This window comes from Micropterus dolomieu, linkage group LG04 (genome assembly GCF_021292245.1).
Source record: "Micropterus dolomieu isolate WLL.071019.BEF.003 ecotype Adirondacks linkage group LG04, ASM2129224v1, whole genome shotgun sequence".
Lineage (NCBI taxonomy): Eukaryota > Metazoa > Chordata > Actinopteri > Centrarchiformes > Centrarchidae > Micropterus > Micropterus dolomieu.
This window is the reverse complement of record NC_060153.1, coordinates 10,873,607-10,889,859: the sequence shown is the minus strand read 5'-3', so window position 1 is coordinate 10,889,859 and position 16,253 is coordinate 10,873,607. Positions and strand designations below refer to the sequence as shown.

General features: G+C 39.1%; 1 long non-coding RNA gene across 1 annotated transcript; it reads left to right on the top strand.

Moving 5' to 3' along the window:
* The first annotated feature begins 659 nt into the window (after positions 1-659).
* Positions 660-10,169, top strand: LOC123969941. Its single transcript, XR_006824828.1, has 3 exons — positions 660-796; positions 1,449-1,703; positions 8,817-10,169. It is a non-coding gene; the product is annotated as an uncharacterized LOC123969941 (long non-coding RNA).
* The last annotated feature ends 6,084 nt before the right edge of the window (positions 10,170-16,253 follow it).

Sequence of the window (16,253 nt, the reverse complement as noted above, 5' to 3'; positions counted from 1 at the left end):
GCAAAAGTGAAAGCGCATGGGACTTGTTATTCGAGAGTGACAAAACAGCATTTGAGACTCGTAGCAGCAGATTCAAGCAGTTGTAGTTGTTGTTACTGACTTGTGTTTCTGCTAGAAAAATATGTAAGATTTTTTTTTGTGAGAAAACATTCTACAGGAGTGCACATCCCTGATGCATGATACATGAATGTGTTTTGCACCATATTCACTGCAGCAAAAATGTGAGCATTTGAGTGTCTTAATTTGTGATTCGTAGCAGAGTGTTAGGAGTGTTCATGTCTTTTCTGTTTTTGGTTCTGTGTTTCTCTGTGTAGTCTTGTTCAGTTAGTTCCTAGTCCTGTACATTAGTTAATATCTTTTGTGTTTACTCCTGGTCTTGTGTTCCCTGTTTTGTCTTGTGTATTCCCTTGTTCATTTACTGGTTCTGTTTAGCTCGTAATTGTGCATTCTTGGTTATTCACCCATGTCTGCAAGTGTTCTCTCTGTTACCCCCTGTTGTCTCTGCCTGCCTGCCTCTCTGTGTTCCTGCTGTCTCTCTGCCTCCCTCGTTAGCCTCATGTCTGTCACCTGTGTTGCTCCCGCCCTGCTCGTTATCCCTGGTATATATGCGTGGTCTTTCTGTTCAGCCCTTGTCCGGTCATTGTTGGTGTTACTCCCTGTCATTCGTGGTTCCCGTCTCCCAGTCTCGTCAAGTATTTCGTCTTTCTATTTTCTGCTCTTGGTGTTTTGGATTACCTGTGTTGGATTTTGGTTTAGTTTCTCATTATGGCTTTTTATGGACTCAGCCACTCAGTATGTAAGTGTGCTCGCCTTTTGTTTGTTTAATTAAACCACTGAACTATACCTGCTCCGCTCTGTGTCCTGCGTTTGGGTCCTCCAACCTGCTCAACCCTGCCTCACCAACCCACACCCACCGTAACACAGTATTTGTGCTCCTGCAATGAAAACTTTGAGAAGCCGTAACTGTGAATTCTCTGTGACTTCAAATTTATAGCTTGTGCAGACTACACAACTTTTAGCATTGGCAGATCGGCGTGCTGTTCAGACTACACAACTTGCTGTCTTGTAATGGGAGTCTTGAAGTCCTTGTGGCGTTCACACTACGTGACTAATCGGCAACAGGGGTCAACGGCTCTGTCAGCCAATGACTGGCATTGCATCATTGAGCCGTTTTGATGCACCATTGAGTCACACAAAAGTTTAATGTCCACCGATTGATCACTGATTTGCCCCCGATCACAGCCCGACTGTCGACAAGCTCAGCAACTGCCAAATCGGGCTTAAAATCGTTTAGAGTGAACTATGCTTTACTGGCACACACATTGCAAGCAAGGCTTCAACACACAGAAGCAGGTAAAGACTAAGACTACCAATTTTAATCCTTTCTCTGTGAGTGCCAAAAAGGTAAGTATTCATTCACTGAATGTCACTCGTCTCTGTTTCTATAGGTCTGACTGAAGATCCAACCTGACATCTGCCTCCCTGTCAGCTCTCCTCATGGTACAACTTAGCTTGCCACGAAGTACGATCAAGAAGTACGATCCCTCCTTTGCCCACGACTTGTGGCACACAGACACCATCCGCAGCAGAAGGAGTTCACAGCCGCAGACAAGGAAGAAAATAGCTTTGGGAGGGAACTGTATGAAGACTGAACATGCTATTACTGTCACAGGGTTGAGCAGATTTATTAAGGCAAACTAAAAGTGAGCACACTTACACGTGAGTGGCTGAGTCCAGTGTAAACCAAAAACGAACAGAAAATCCAGAACGGGTGTGATCCTTAATCCACAGAACAAATGAAGTACATGCAGGGTTCAGGCTGGAAACAGGCAGGCAAGACAAATAGCAACCACAACACACTGCAATGGGGGGGTGGACAGAGACAGGCAGGTAGATTACTAGGGGAACAGACAGAACACATGTTACAAAATACCAGACAAGAATCTAACTTCAGACAAGAACAGAAACCCATGTAAACAGACAAACACCGACCAGCTATAACACAGGGATCATAACAGACAAAACCTAAACGAGAACACAGAACTAGAACACAGAATACAGAGCAGACTAAAATAATGCAGACAAAGAACTAGAAGTAAATACAAAGACATGGAACCAAAACCCAGACTCTCCAACAAGATACACACACAGGATTGTGACAATTACATACATATTGTTAAAACAACTGTCCCGCTGCAAGGAAACCCTGCTCTCACGGGTCACCACTTTCCTGGGTGCCCTTAGCGTATTATGACTTAAGATACCACTTGGGAAAAAGGGTGACCTCTGATGACAAGCTAGTTTTAAATACTAGGTACTGGCCTGACCGTCTGCATTAAATGCCTAACAACAGATTCAAAAGTTTCCTAGTCAACCACTTCACTCCTCTCTCACTGTAGATTCCAGATAGTAGGGCACTGAACACACAACGTGGAATGAGCTCCTTAAAGGGACAGTTTGCTGATTATCTGTAATGAAGTGTGTTAATGTAGGCAGTGTGGATGTTAAAGTATGAGAATACTAACTTACCAGTCCGGAAGAGGAAGAAGAAAATTAAGACAAAAAGACTCTTTATAGTTTCTTAAGGTGTGCACCCAAAGAGAAACTAATTTATTTTTTAAAAAATGCAAAAACAGAAGCCCCAAAATTCCCCCTTTTTCTCGTCTTTCGTCCCTTCTTCATTTCCCTCCTTGAGCTCTAGGGTCAGCAACTTAAATAATTGATCAGCAGGAAGGACCTCACCCCTTTCTCAAACGTTCATTGGCTGCCAGAAGTTAGCAGATTCAGATTGATTGGATTTTACGTCCTTCATATCCTTACTCTTTTTTTATAGGTAGCGTACACTTCCTGCCAGTAGTAGTAAGACCCCTTTGCTCTAGTCACAAAATAACAATAAAAAATATCATGTCAAATAATAAAACATATCATGTAGATTCAACAAACTATGATTGTGTAATCTCTAATTTCCAATGCATATAGACCAGATATAGTAGGTCTTAACAAGATGCAGAAAAGACATCAATCATGGGTTGTCACCATCTTTTACAAAGAAAACCTTCCTTCTGTTCTTTTAATCTCAAAATGATGTTGCTTTCATTTTCACAATGGCTGGTGATGTATAGGCAAATAGTGCCTTTTTTCCTGATTAAAATGTTTATTTTGAAGTCATCATGGAATGCATATAAGAGACATACTTACAGAAAACGAGTCTTAAAGTTTAGTGAAAATTTATATTTACATAAAAAAAAAGTATCTAAATTATATAAGATGTAAAAATCCTGACCTTCCCCTCTTTATCACACCTTTTTTCACACCTCCCTTCATGTGCACTAGATACACATGTGTTGTCAGGGATGCTTTACCTTTTGGTTTAATTTAGAGCAAACGAGTGCACCTTAGCTTCCTCTTTTTTGGAAACTAGTGTTTTTTTGAGACTTCAGCATGTACTGACGCTGAGCATGTCTAACCATACACAGACAAAGGTCTCTTAAGGCAAAGATAAGGTCAGGCACAAGAGATGCAGAGATATAGGACTTATTAAAGAAATAAAGACTGTAGCTCACATTACACATCATCCTTACTTAAAATGTTGTACTTTTGTAATATGAGCTAAGCAGTTAACGGCCAGGCTCAGTGCGAGAGGAGTCACAAGTACCCTCACAAGAGTCCGTCGGAGAAAGTCGGGCATGGGTTAGTTTCACGGGCTCCACACTGGAAGTTGGCATGTCTTTCTTGGTATCTCTCTGATTCTCAAGGTAACCCCTACCGTCTTAGCTGCCTAACCTCCATTTTCATTTAGTCAAACCTTTTATATAATCTTCTGAGCTTATGAGCCATTTTGATCTATTTAGCTGGACGATTTTCTGCCTGTACTGTGACACTTGCCTCAGCAGGAGCAACTTTTTCATTTCCACAATTCCCACAACATTTAAAAATAATGATATACAATATACACTTAAGCAACACTTTGAAAAGCATAAGAGCCAAAGTAAAAATACATTCCTACTGTCCGTCCTTAAGCATACTCTCACAAAACATGTTTATGCAGCATTATTATAATGGTGATAAAGAAATGTGTTTTAGCAACCATACAGCAACATAAGTTTATAAGATTACTTTAGCAATGTATTCAGCAATTTTACTACAAGCAACATTATCTTATGAGATGATTCCTAAAAGGGTGAAAATAAAGAAATAAAATGATTAATAATCAAAAAATTATTTCTCTTGTTATATTTTCTGTCAAAGTGAGACAGAACCTCCGACTTAAAGCCAGATATCGTTATTTGCAGAATGTTATTGGCTGCACGACGTGCCAGTCATGGGCACAATGGTTTTCAATAGGCTCAGCCTACCCACGAAATAAAGGGGCTGGCCCTTCCTTACAGCGCGGGCTCTCGTTGGCTGTTGTAGTCTGTAAAAGGGAAATGTGAGCTCCTACTGGGTCGAATTTGGTGTCACTCGAAAGGTCAGAGTTCAGCGGCTAATTTTAATACAATATATCGTAGTTATTTACATTCAACATCGTTATAATGACATACGAGCCACGTCTGCCGGCAAATATGAAACAATGCGGCAACAGTCCCTGGGGATTTATTGATGGAATAATGTGTTTTGGACTAAATATTTTTACTGGATTGGATCGTCTGGACCTTTGACAACGTAACAAGACCATTTTTGTTGGATTATAATCGATCAGTGGATTACTGTGAGGCTTTATATGTGAATCGCGTCATTTTTGATTGTACCGGTTGGTCTGACAGAGGCGCTGATTGGACCCGCTGTGGTGATAGTATCTTGAAATGGTTTGCTTGGTCGAATCACGAGGATTTTAGCTTTCAAACGGTGTATCGTATCAGTATGAATCTAACATAGCAGCTGTGTGCACATACCGAAAGTTGCCGCCAGTAGATCCCCCTCCTGGTTTGTGCTGGTTTATGTTATGGTCATGTGCCTGTAACTTGCTTTATGTAGCACACAGAGAGGGCACAAAGGGAGGTACTTCTCATTTTTATACTTATCATTTATTCCCATCTCTTTTCTTTTTTTGAGATTTAACCAAAGGGCCCTGTCTACAGTTGCATTGATCACATAATATTTCCTTCTAAATTATTTTATAATGTAGTTTTATTTTGAAAATCATTTGTTAGCCTGAAATTGGCTAAAACAACCAGAAGCACTCAATTGAAACTTTACCATCCAGCTATTGATAAGCAAGCTCACTCTCACATCCAGTGCACTAATGAAAAAGGAAACCCAACACATAGCACAAACTAGGGATGCACTGATCGATCTGCTGGGGGCCGGAATAGGCTGGTTTTCAGCTTAATTGGCCATGAACTGTGACCGGGCCGAGCAGCGTCAAATGTCCAATTTTCTGCTGGTCACATTAAACGTCACACACGCTGTGCTGGACAGTGTTTTATGTCATGAGCACAGCGGCACATACAATAACCGGCTATGGTCACATCCTCCCACACACACACTAAAACATGTCATTAACATGGAAATTCTTCACTGTGAGTGGAAAAAGTTTCCTTGCAATTTACATCTGCAGAGAAACACAGAAAGAGACGCTATCATGTCTTACCTTAGAAGACGTGGACACAGTCGATATTTTACAGGCAAGGACCAGGTTAAGCAACAGTAAACACAGTTGATGGTGCCAATGTCATTCAGTATTGTTGTGGTCTTGATCAGTAATTAACAAAATAAAAGTATGAAAGGAAGAAAAGTTACAAAGATGTTTGTGTATGCTGTTAATCATAGTACTTAGAAAGAAAGAAAATCAGAATTGGCAGGTCAGACCTTAAACAATTTGGGAATTGGAATCAGCCAGGAAAAATGCTATCGGTGCATCTTTAGTACAAACCATTGTAAGATTACATATTTTAAGACTTCACCAGATTTTATTTTTAATACTGTATCCACCCTTAACGTAAAATAATAAATATAGTCAAAAAATAAATGTCTGTTTCCACAATCAGAGAGCCTTAGTTTCACTGATGAAGGCAATAAAATTAAATTAAAACATTCAAACAGTACATTTAAACACATCACTCTCATTCTTTGCATGTGGCCATTTTTCACAAGTCGTTTTAACATACTGTCATCAACATCAGGTTTCTTGTTGATATGTAATAACACGTTCCCTGCCATCGCAAGTGAAAAGTTGAGTATTAAAACACTTGTGATTTTTGAACACTTACACTCACAACAGTAAAGATACTATAAACTTGAATTACTATACAAACAGAAAAAAAGCTCAGCAGAAGACCAATATATTGTACAGAACTTCTGTTAAGGACAGTATCACATTTTAAAAGCACCCTTAACGTTATTGACATTTTCTAAATAACATAAATCAATGAATTTGAATTCTGAGAACACATACCTCATATTTGCAAATGATGTCATTTTAAGGTGCACGTTTCAGAGGACTGGAAAATGACTCACTAATTAGACAGTGACAGAACTGCAGAACTGCAGTCTGTTAAATTTCTCACAGATCTGAAATGAACACCAATTTAGGCCTTGGCATGCAAATTCAAACCACATTGAAATACAAGAGATTGCTTTTTTCATCTGGCCATCTTCATCTGAAAAGGGGAAATGATTTATTTTTGTGCAAATAAATTCGTTGACTGAGAGCTTAATTAACCGGTGATTCATGATTTGGGTTAAGTCCAACTCTTCCAAGCTTTCAGAAGAAACTCATTTTCTAGGACAACATTGATTCTTTTTTATTTCTTCAAATAGCCCTCCCTTTTCACTCAACTGATGAGTTTAGTGCACATCTGACTCACGATTTCCTGTCTTGACTGAATACAGAAATCATAAATATGGAGAGGGAATGAAGCATTCTCTTAACTGTACTAATCACAGGAAGTACAAATCAGTACAAGGTACAGTCACGTCTAAAGTGAGTAAGTGAAAAGTTTTACTGAATGCTTTTCAGAGACACGATTCACAAATTGCTTTACAAAAAACTTAAAACCTAACATACAAGAACAAAAACACAGAAGAAAAAATTACCACCCGAGCATCCTGAAACAGTGAACTGAAGTGAAGTGAAGCTAAAAACACTCGTTATAAAAATACATAAAACATACAATACACATAATAAAAATCTAAAATACATTAAAAGATACATAATAATTGGACTGTACATAAAGAATACAATAGATTTATATAATTCACAAAATAAATAAATAAGAATATTTTTATCTAACATGCATGGCGGGTGTGTTGCTGTGGACCCAAGGGAGTGCGGGCTTATGCTGCCCCAATCTGCAGCAGCAAGACGGTTATCATCATCACGCAGGTTTGATATATGTTAGAAATAAATGTGTTGAAATGTAATTGGAAGAGTTCAATTCTAGCGAAGCATTGAATATCTAGCTGTATCTCCTCCGCCATTGTTATGTTGTTTCAGTGTTACTATTGCTGTAGGTCAGGGGTTGGCAACTACGTTTGAGTGTCGGGTTGTGTGTCCATTCCCCATTTGCGCGAACATATTTCTTTCCCTCTTTAACAAATTAGCTATGAAGAGACTTTTTCACTTGCTCACAATAAAGCATGTGCTCAAGTGTGTGCATCCCGGCGACTGATCCACATCCATCAACCTAGTGATGCTTATTTTATATAGTATTTATTTATTTATCTACGTATTATTTATCCCACAGGTCGCTTATTGCCAACTACTGCTATAGGTAAAACCAATGTGAGACGCACAATGTGAAAAAAAAGCCCAGGGAGGCACCACAGTGGCCCCTGTCAACGGGCACTGCACTAGAGTTACATACAGTTTTTCTCGCTTGCTTAAACACATTTCTTGAAATTATGCTTCTTTTTCTCGAGACTCTAAACACAAATCCACAACTTCTCACCCAATTCCCCCAAAATCCTATTTTCAGGTCAAAATGAAGCTCTCCACTCAAAACCATTCAATCTTGCTGAAAAACCAAACTTTGTCCTCAGACATGACACACAAGCCCTCAAACACACACACACACACACACACACACACTACAACACAGTTTTACACACTGGTGAGAAAAATTCAAAACAATACTACAAAAACTATTAGTGATGTTGCTTGTGGTTCTCCCCCTCAGAAAGGCAGGCCAGAGATTCTTGTTCTCCATCTCCTTCACCACCTACTCTTCTACCCTCTACCTCCGCCACCTCCTCCTCCTCCGCCCTACTCCTGCTCTGCCTCCTCCAACTCCTACTGTTCCTCTTCCTTCACCTCCTCCTCCTCCTCCTCTTCTTCCTCTTCCTCCTCTCTGGTGTCCTACACCTGTTCCTTCAGATGTCTCTGGATCTATTGTTCCAAAACTGAATGAACTGAGCCTGGCCCTTTTATCTATCTAGAAGCTTCTGATAGGTGTGTTATCAATTTGACTGTTTGTGTTTCCATCTTGGTAGTTGTGTGCTATTTGAGCTCAATCTGTGCTGATTGAGTGAACAATATCAAATGTTAGTGCTTTCTAAATGACAATATGGTGTTGGCAATAAGAAATGAAGTGATTTGTGTGTAGAGTTTAGGGAAATGGCTGTGCTTTTTGAAAAATGAAGTTCAAAAGCGTGGTTATAGTGTTTAAGCAATGGAGAAAAAAATTGTAATAAACGTAATCTGGGGGGCAAAACATATTTGCTGTTGCAATTTAGTTGTAATAAATTTAATTTCTAGGAGACAGGTGTGGGTCGGAATGTTAAATATTGAATTGGGAGGAATAAAGGGAAAAAACTTAATTGGGACAACCCTACCTTACCACTGCTACATAATGAAGTATGTTTATCTGTTCCTCCAGCTTCTGAGTGGTATTCACTGACCCCCCTGGCTACCGAAGATGCCAGAAACCTCTTCAAGCTTGGTGCTTCTGGGAGGAACAGTGATTGAGGTACACTCACAGCGTTACCATCTGGAAGGGCTCTTCAGACAGGCAAACAGAATCTCCCAGAAGACAAACCTCTCCTGCTGCTGAAGACCTTGAACCACTTCCAAATGTCTTTGTTGGGGATGATATTCCTCTGCAATGAAGGCAACAGGCATTCAGCATAACAACTTGTAATATAATGAAGACACTGAGCTCGGTCAGGCTCGCATCAGGAGGCTGGTCCTCCTGGTACAGAGGCCATTCCCAGAGTGTGCACTAACAGCCGAGCACAGTAGATCACAGTAGATGATGGTTTTGAGACCTCCTTTTATTCACCAGCTGGTAAAGTGCCAAGGCAGCATCAAGTGCTCTGAAGTTGTTAGTCTTTCCACTGTTCACCTCCTCACCTGCCACCATCCAATCTGCAGCTCTCGACATACACAATATGCTCTCCAAAACAAAAGCTCAAACAACCAAACCTGTGTCCAAAAAAGGAAACAGAGAATTTGAGACACAAACACACCTGTGTCATCAGTAGTTTAATATTACAGATGCCACAGCAAGTCTGTGGGGACCTTTTGATATTTTCAATTCAATTCTATTACACCTCAAATGTGTTCTCAGGGGACAATGAAATTAAAGTTCAATTGCAATTGGCAATGTATGCTGCAGTTACGTCATCTTGTCAAGAGATCAGGAATCAGCATAGTTCAAGTTGCACTATAAATTATTGTAAATCCACAAACTGTTACATTTTTAGTGTTTGTGATAAGTTTATCAGCTATTTGTGTCTGTCATTTGGCTTTCATGACTATGAGCTGTTGCTTAAAATAACTGTCTCAGTGACGGGGGAAGAATTTTATCACCTTGCAAAATGTGCGCTGTAAATCATCCGACACCTCTGGGCTATTTTTCACCAGCTTAAATTGGGACATAGCCTATATATTCCAGAGAGAAAGTTTTGATGGTGCAAACAAACACCTTTCCTTTACAAAAGTTAAACCAGGTAAAGGGGAAAAACGTTCAAGCAGGACAGGATCTCAGAGCAATATACAGCAGTACTACTCCTTGAAAAGTTTGCTATAGTGACTGGCAGCAAGTCGCAAGGGAACCTCTTCTGCTGGAGTAATACTGTACTACGCCCTGGGCTGTCTTGGACATTTGCACCAATATCATGTTGACTAGAAATTTGTGTGTGCACTGCAAATTCTCGGCCTCTTTTGAAGCAAATCTTTGAGTACTCTAGTCACTATATTTATTAACAATGTTATGCTAATGCTAGCTTGACTGTCAAACATTAAAGATCCTACAGTATGTGTAATCTCTGTTTCAATGCTGACCTCTATCTCATAATCCTGCAGTGTGATTGACAACAAATCAAAGTAGACACACAGCCCCAGCCATCCACATGCCTGTCGTTAAAGTTAGTTTATTGTTTGCATTTCCAAATAGATTTTTACTAAACTAACAGGTAAATAGGATGTAAGTCGATTTGCAAGTCCCAGATGGCGCACGTCCTCTGGTACTGGCCACAGCACTTATACTCTGTCCTGAAGTGATTGAAAGAAGAACACACATTTTGTAGGAAAATGGGAACTAAAATTTTTACATTTACAGGTGGGGTACCTATGCGAATCTAATCAATACACTTTTTGTCAAATTCATTGTGAATATCTCCTCATGGACCACTAGCTGTCTGTTCTGTATGTGCATTGAAAGAAAATCCAGTGTTTGTACACAGCCCTGGCTCTGTAAATAGGACACAAACAAAGTGGCTTGGACCGAGCTACACAACACTATTCCAGCCGTTCCAGCCATGATTTATGTGTCACGTAAATGACTTGTCCACGGACATTCAGCTTACTTTCTAGTTTGCCAACATATGCTGTTGTTTTGAACATGGCTATAGTAGCAGGTATCGCTGTCTGGAGCTGGTGTGCTGGCTCTGGGAAACCGTCTCATTCTCTCTGCGTGTTAGCTTTGCAGCAGCAAATGTAACACCAGTTTGCTTACCCACACTTAGCTAATGTTAGTTACAGTACTTGCTGTGTCGTCGTTTGCTCTATCTTTAATACCTATACAGTGGAACATTTTTTAAAAAGTTAGTTCATAGGAAGCTAGGGAACCTCACACAGGCATTTACATTGAGAAGTAATTGGCTCACTAAATCTGAAATGACTTAAAGCACTTGGATTTTAAGGGGCAACCACATGGATATAAAAAGTAAGTTGAAAATTCGACGAAAGCATTTTAGTAAGAACTTAGAAGAAAAAGCATTGTCTCAGTATTGACCTTTTGTATAGTTTTTAAATCACTACTGACTAAATGAGAGAGAACTCCATATTCTGAACTAATGCCCTCTTAATCACTCTCTGCAGGCAAGTGTGGTAGCATAATTTCCTGTTCTGGATGAGACTTGTGGACAGGCAATACTGTCCAGGAAAAGGCAATCTGCAACGCATAGAGAATAGGTGATTGGCTTACCATTTGGCTGCGAAACAAAAATTCTTCATAACAAATAGAGTAATGTAGATCAACTACATCTGTGTACATTCTAGATAAATGAAAAACCAAGTGTAAATGGGGTTGTAATCAATGTGATAGGCTATAACATATGTATGATTCCTCAAAAATGGGCTTCTGCTGCAGATTTTCTAAACCCCAGACCCTGAGTTATACTCCAAATTAATTCATAGTGCTAGAGTGTACACAGTCTACTTAAACTGAGACAAAGTTGTTTATTGAATGAATTGTTTAAAAAAAATGGATGGTATGGAACGGATGATCGCCCCGTCTCAAATAAGCTTTAAGGAGAGGATTGCACTAATTGCAATTTATTTAGGGTGCTGGTGTGCTACATTTCTACGATTACAAAGCATGTTTGCATTGTAACTTTTTTCAAACACATAATGCCACTGCAAATAACAGCTTGCTAACATTACCTTCAGTAGACAGAATGTGCAAGAGAATCTGAATCATATGAGAATCCAGCTAATGAATAATTTATTTAATAATGCTCATTATTAAATAAAATTATTACTGAACAAAAGTGTTCATTAAATGTACCAATTAATAATACCAATTCTGTGTTCTGTTTCGACTATGCCTAGCTTACTGTATGTAGAATGACTGTAACAGTAATTGTTTGTTTTGTCTTTTAAAAAAAATCTATTTACAAATTGTGGCACATGTACAAATCCAGAGTGCCATGTAAAAAAATACAATAAATAATTAGATTAGATTAGATAGATTAAAAAGTAAAACTAGGAATACAGGTACTTGGCTCAACCTATGATGACCTTTTGAGTGGAGTGGATAGACACATAGATATAGATTGATACTGTGATGAAGGTATGTACTGAACAAGACACTACACAGTTTAAAAATAAACTTGTCAGTGCTCTCTCGTGCATAAATAATGTTATGGTACCCATTTTTTTAAACTACCTCAAGCATATCTTTGGAGCTTCTCTACACACAAGCCAATACAGACATAATGTGCAAAAGTTGTAAAGTGCTGAAAAGAAAGAACGCTTTCAAAAATAGACATATTAATATATTTTATTTATCAATTAACACAAAGTGGGTGAATCTAAATCAAATTAATATTTGGTGCGATCACCCTTCAAAACAGCATCAATTCTTCTAGGTACTCTTGCACAAAGTCAGGGATTTTGTAGGTATATCATCAAGTGTATGATTTAACAATTATACCAAAGACATGCTAATGATCAATAATTCAATAAGTAGGTTGAAACACAATCATTAACTGAAACAGAAACAGCTGTGTAGGAGCGATAAAATTGCGCAGCAACCCCAGTTGAAAGCTAATACATAGACCATTTAATTTATTTTGTTTCACATACTGCTCCTGAAGTTCAAGATTGAAGAGTCATGCTCAAACTTGTCATTTTAAGAATAACTAAATAAAAGGGAAATTATTGTCACCAAGTACTGAATTTTATGGAGGGCAGACTGGCCTCAGTTTGAGTCAATGACTTCAAATAATTTTCATTCGAGTCCCGAATCAGAAATTTTCATTCAAGTCCTGTGAAACATTCAAATTGTAGATTTATGGAGGCACTAATATTTAGCTATATCGTGCATTTGGACTCCTTTTCGAGCCATTGGATTGGAGAAACTAAATTATACAGAAAGAGGACTACTGTTTGTAAGAACTTACTGTAATTGAATAATAAATAATTAAACTTAACAAAAATGTGTGTTGAGAGAATAAATTCACTGGAGGAAAACATTGCTGAGGTAAGATACTACATGTCCACAACTTTGCAACTGCAACATTGTACTATCAAAGAGTGCCAGGACATAACAATCCAAAGCCATATCCATTAAACTTCATTGGTCTAAGAAAGTTTGTTCACCTGTTGAATTTTTGAATAAAGGCTTAATATTGAACAATGAATTATCTTTCATGTTTGGAATTAGATAAATAGATCTGCATTTAAAAAAAATCAGAATCGGACAGAAAGAAAATGCAATCAGTGCATCTCTCAATCTCTCGCAATTTCAAAGCTAAAGGTTTAAAGAGGTAATTAGTTTAAAGGCAGGGTAGGTCAGTTTGAGAAACTAGCAAGAAACTGCTGGATTTTGAAAGTATCCAACAGAGAAACTCCCACCCCCTCCCTTCTGGGCTCCTTCCAAAGCCACGCCCCCAAAACATGTGAACACGCGTTGCCCACACCGCAGGAGGACGAGCAGTGTGACGAGTGGAGAGGAGCCCAGAGCAGTGGCTCACATCAGCAGTAAGAAAACATCTAACTTTATCATTATTATTATTATTATGAAAATAAACAACTAACCCGGCTGTTAGTACTCACTATCAAGCTAGCATGTTATTATTGGATAGGTCTAAAAAGACCAAGTTGGCTAACTAATTGTTAGCAACAGGTAGCTGTGCTAACAGCTGTGGTAACGTTGGGCACAGCTAAAAACAGGCTGATACACATTTTCCCGTTCCCATCAGTTACACTACACAAACGTGAATTTCGTGTTAGACTCATAACATGTGCGTTGTTTTGCATGTTAGAGCTTTCACGGTGACAGCAATATTGTCTCTGATGAGGAATGGACTCCAGAGGCAAGCACAGACAGGGACAGGACCGGGGGCGAGGAGAAGCAGAGGAGGGAGGGCTGCCAGGGTCCGAGGAAGAAGAGGCAGGACGGGGAGGACAAGGTGCAAGCCAAGGAGCACATCTTCTAGGACCTGCGTCGAGCTTCACGCTCCAACAACGGCATACATATACGACAGGTGTGTATATATACATATATGTTTTATTATTATTACATTATCTCCCAGTGTACTTGTCTCAAAGTTTCTCTGGTGTTTCCCCCTAAGCCCTTTGGGTGTCAAAATTAAAGTGCTATATAAATGTGATCCATCGCTATTGTTATTACTTTTTTATTATTGTTTACTGATTATAACAACTAACTACAGCTCTGCTTCAGCCATCGGTGTCATGTACATTGACCTGGTGTGTAATGTGGACACAGAAGTCCTGACAGAGAATAACAAACCTCTGTTCAATAAAAATATCTAATGATAAATGTTCTTTCCAATTACACCGATCTTTCCAATTTGGGGTTCTAACAACTATATATTCCTTTACAGGCCAAAATCTGAGGACTGAGGACAACATCCAGACTACAGTGTTTCCATGCACCACACATGGCTGATCTTCCAGACCCAGGACAGAGTAACAGACAGTTCAGTCAGGCAGCATACAGACAGTTTGTAGTGTGGCAGTGTGGAGCACTAGGACGGGCTCACAGTCGTGATACTGAGTTGCTGTTTCTGGAAGATATGCAACAGTTCTCCTGATCCACCAGGACAATACAGAGTTTTAATCCTAGCAGGGTGTAAGATGTAATGTCACAAATAATTCCCTCCACCGTGTGAATGAATACATGTTCATTGTTTTTGTTTCATGCCCAGGAGGGTAGAGAAAATACAAAGATTTTTCCCTGTTCTGGATAATATTTTCATTCTTTTTTAAATAAAACATTGAAAATGATAAATACCTTTTCTTTACACTTGCAGCATAAACAATCAAGCAACTACATTTATGTCATATGTCTCCAATAATCACATTCAAATTTGGTATAACACTTGTTTATTGTTATTATATACTACTAAAACTACAACCTATATCACAAATAGATCATTTTAAACATCATTAAAAGTAAGTATATACAGGAAGAGACAAGCTGTGTCCAGAGGTATGTTAACTGATTATGAAGACAGTTCAGACTTTGCATGTAGCATCGTATCGCTGCTGTGGAGATGATTTAATATATCACAGTCACCTCTCTGACATGATTACCACAGTTCAAAACTGTATCAACTGTATATAGCAACACAGTTGGGGCAGGGACACCTGACTGAACCCCATGTTGACGGGGATCATCAGGTCTTCTGGTTCTGCTTCTAGGCATCTCCTCAGTAGTAGACAAGCATCGGAGGAGGAGGATGGCACTCTGTAGGTCTGCGATGTAACTGTAGTCCTTATCCACCTTCAATGAGTACAAGCTCCACTTCCTGGACTTTTTGTTGTACACCTTGCTGTACCTGATAATACAGAAAGGGGGATCAGCTTAGTGAAAAGTTTGCAACGCCTGACATTGTTCTCTTATAGAGTAGTTAGCATTTCCACATAAAATGCAATCAATAACAATAAATCAGCACCATCTATCTGTATTCCTCATACTGTTTAATATTTATTGACTCATCACTTATAAATGTATTGAGTAAAATGCACAAGAGTACTCATAATGCAACATACTGAATTGTCTCATCAGCTTTTCTCCTGGCTGGTCTGTGGACACGGTGGTTGTAATCCAGGCCAGCCAGCATCAGCGTATACTGGTGAAAAGTACAGGGTGTTGGAAGACTGCAGGTACAGTAGAAATAAAACATACATGATTTTTTACTTCTGGTAAAATAAGTAATGGCAAAACAGCACCAATTACAGTAAAAGGTTTGCACACAAACAATGTCGAACTATATCATAGGTATCTTATAGACTAGAAACACAGATACTTGGGGACCTTTAGCAATCATTGTTTGTGTACACTAACGTTTAAATGTCTTTCTCATACGTTTGCTAGCGATGAAAGTAACTATTACCATCAAAATGATAAAAGCCAGATTACCTGTCCAGCAGAAATGAAGCGACCACGGTGTAACTTATAACAAAAAGTGTTTTAGAAGCAACTTGCCTACCCTGCCTTTAATTAGTAAAATAGTTTTCAGCGGCTACTAGCGGTGCGTTTTTAAGATAGCAACCAGGTGTGTGCTCATACGTGTGCTCGAACCTATGGCTCGAACTCATGAGAAAGCAATACCTGAAACAC